Here is a 2,973-nt window from a genome sequence, read left to right as displayed (position 1 = left end):
TGGTATCACCTGTCACACTGTGTCAAGGCATCAAAAGAAGAAAAAATCACCAAACTCAAGGACAAAGAGACGAAGACTCCGGTGAACGAAGAGAGAGGACTTACAAACCAGAAATACAAAAGGATGCTCGATATCAAGATCCAGAAGAAGAGGCTAACAATGCCACGGACACTTACGATGCTGGGAATGATGCCAGCAATGAACAGAGAAGAAGATTCAGTGTCATCAATCTGCAACACGTGCCTCTAATGAGGGGGTGAATATAGAATCCTCAACGATTACAACGTCTCTGGGAACTGTGACAACAACAAGGTTTAAACCATTTTGATATATATTGTAACCTATTGGCTAAGGAATAGTGCTGAAAATGAGGTAAATCTAATCCACCACTGTCCTTGGTCTTCTGTAGGGTTTTTAAACTAATACGTGGTGGTTTGTTTTTCCACAGAAATTTGGAGATGCATGAATCTAGTGACTTAAACCAAGTAGCAGATGGTTTTATGGGGATCATTGAGAACAAATAGTTAACTTTTGGTAGTATCATCATTTTAATGGTTGTAACTCTCCCCATAAGTGATATAGGTAAGGACTTCCAACGAGAGAGATCGTCCTCTACTCTCTTTACTAATTGCACATAATCCATCTGTACTTATCAGTTTAATATGTGATATGTCTATGCAAGGACTACATATTAAATGGATTTTTATCAATAGGAGTTGAAAAAGGAGCTTGCTCCGTTCACTCCAAGCATCGACCCGGTACTGCAGTGCCGCTGGGAACGGTGCGCTCTCCTCTGCTCTTGTGAAAAAGCTAACAGGATGGAAGTTTCTTTTAGTCTGCTGAGAAAAGAGAGTGAATGCGAAGTAGACTTTAACACGGCTCTGGGAGCGAGCCGAGTGCGGGCTAACCAGGAGAAATGCTTGAAAGAAACGCGACACCGAATGAGCGGTCAGAACAAAGCCTCAATACGGTGTTCCTGTGGTGTTTTTATAAAATGCGGTGAAAATAAAGGTGTGAATGCCCCATAGAAAACTAAAAGGTGGAGCGGAAGTGTTCGGCTGCAAGAAGGTGTGAATGTCCGACTATATTTGGTGAAAAGCAGGTGAAGCAAGGTCTGAATGCCCAACCTTACATCATCAAAAGCGAGATCAGAGGTTTTTGGCTGCAAGAAGGCCATAGTTTGCCAAAAGCGGGTAAGGTGCGAATGACCGACTAAATATCAACAAAAGTGGGGGCGGAGGTCTTCGGATGCAAGTGGGTGTGAATATCCCACCATACAAGTATGGTGGAGAGGAAGCTGTGAATGGCCGACCATAGTTTGCAAAAAGCGGGTGAGAAAAGGTGCGAATGTCCAACCATACATGATCGAAACAGGGTGTTTGGCTGCGACAAGGTGTGAATGTCCACCCATAATTAATGAAAAGCGGGCAACAAGTAGGTTCGAATGCCATACCATACATCATCAAAAGCAGGAGTGGATGTGTTCGGCTACAAGAAGGTTTGAATGTCCGAGCATAGTTTGTAAAAAGCGGGTAAGAAAAGGTTCGAATGCCCGAACATACACCATCAAAAGAGGGAGCGGAGGTGTTCCGCTGTAAGACGGTGTGAATGTCCGACCATAGTTGGTAAAAAGTGGGTATGAAAAGGTGCGAATGCCCAAATTCGGCTGCAAAAAACTGTGTTCGGCTGCAAAAAGGTGTGAATGTTCGACTAAAGTTTGTAAAAAGCGGGTAAGACAAGGTGCGAATGCCTGACAATGTATGATCAAAAGCGGGAGCGGAGGTGTTCAGCTGCAAGAAGGTCTAAATGTCCATAATTAATTGCTAGAAAACATGAAAGAAAATTTTCGAAAATCAATCCGCACATGATCATAAGTGGGAGAGGAGGTGTTCAGCTGCAAGAAGGTGTGAATATCCTACCATAATTGCTGAAAAATGTGTTAGAAACGGTAAGAATCCCGGACCATACCTCATCAAAAGCTAGAGAGGTGGTGTTCGGCTACAAGTAGGTGTGAATGTCTGACTAAAGTTCAAATATATTAACAAAAGCGGGAGGAGAGGTCTTCGGATGAGTGGTTGAGAATTTCCAACCATAATCTATAAAATGCGGTGAAAAAAAAGGTGTGATAGAAACCTAAAAGGTGGAGCGGAAGTGTTCGGCTGCAAGAAGGTGTGAATGTCCATCTATAGTTGGTGAAAAGCAGGAAAAGCAAGGTCTGAATGCCCAACCTTACATCATCAAAAGCGAGATCAGAGGTTTTTGGCTGCAAGAAGGCCATAGTTTGCCAAAAGCGGGTAAGGTGCGAATGACCGACTAAATATCAACAAAAGTGGGGGCGGAGGTCTTCGGATGCAAGTGGGTGTGAATATCCCACCATACAAGTATGGTGGAGAGGAAGCTGTGAATGGCCGACCATAGTTTGCAAAAAGCGGGTGAGAAAAGGTGCGAATGTCCAACCATACATGATCAAAACAGGGAGCGGAGGTGTTTGGCTGTGACAAGGTGTGAATGTCCACCCATAATTAATGAAAAGCGGGCAACAAGTAGGTTCGAATGCCCAACCATACATCAACAAAAGCAGGAGTGGATGTGTTTGGCTACAAGAAGGTTTGAATGTCCGAGCATAGTTTGTAAAAAGCGGGTAAGAAAAGGTGCGAATGCCCGACAAAGTATGATCAAAAGAGGGAGTGGAGGTTTTCGGCTACAAGAAGGTTTGAATGTACGACCATAGTTTGTAAAAAGCGGGTAAGAAAAGGTGCGAATGCCCGAACATACACCATCAAAAGAGGGAGCGGAGGTGTTACACTTGAAAGACGGTGTGAATGTCCGACCATAGTTGGTAAAAAGTGGGTAAGAAAAGGTTCGAATGCCCGAATATATACCATCAAAAGCGGAAGCGGAGGTGTTCGGCTGCAAGAAGGTGTGAACGTCCGACCAAAGTTTGTAAAAAGCAGTTAAGAAAAGGTTCGAATA

At 43.7% G+C, this 2,973-nt stretch overlaps 1 pseudogene; it reads left to right on the top strand.

Moving 5' to 3' along the window:
• The first annotated feature begins 615 nt into the window (after positions 1–615).
• LOC140283456 (U2 spliceosomal RNA) lies at positions 616–792 on the top strand (annotated as a pseudogene).
• Positions 793–2,973: the final 2,181 nt, after the last annotated feature.

The sequence above is a fragment of the Leuresthes tenuis genome, unplaced genomic scaffold (genome assembly GCF_036924035.1).
Source record: "Leuresthes tenuis unplaced genomic scaffold, fLeuTen1.0.hap1 SCAF_23, whole genome shotgun sequence".
Taxonomy (NCBI): domain Eukaryota; kingdom Metazoa; phylum Chordata; class Actinopteri; order Atheriniformes; family Atherinopsidae; genus Leuresthes; species Leuresthes tenuis.
This window is presented reverse-complemented; position numbering and strand designations above follow the sequence as displayed.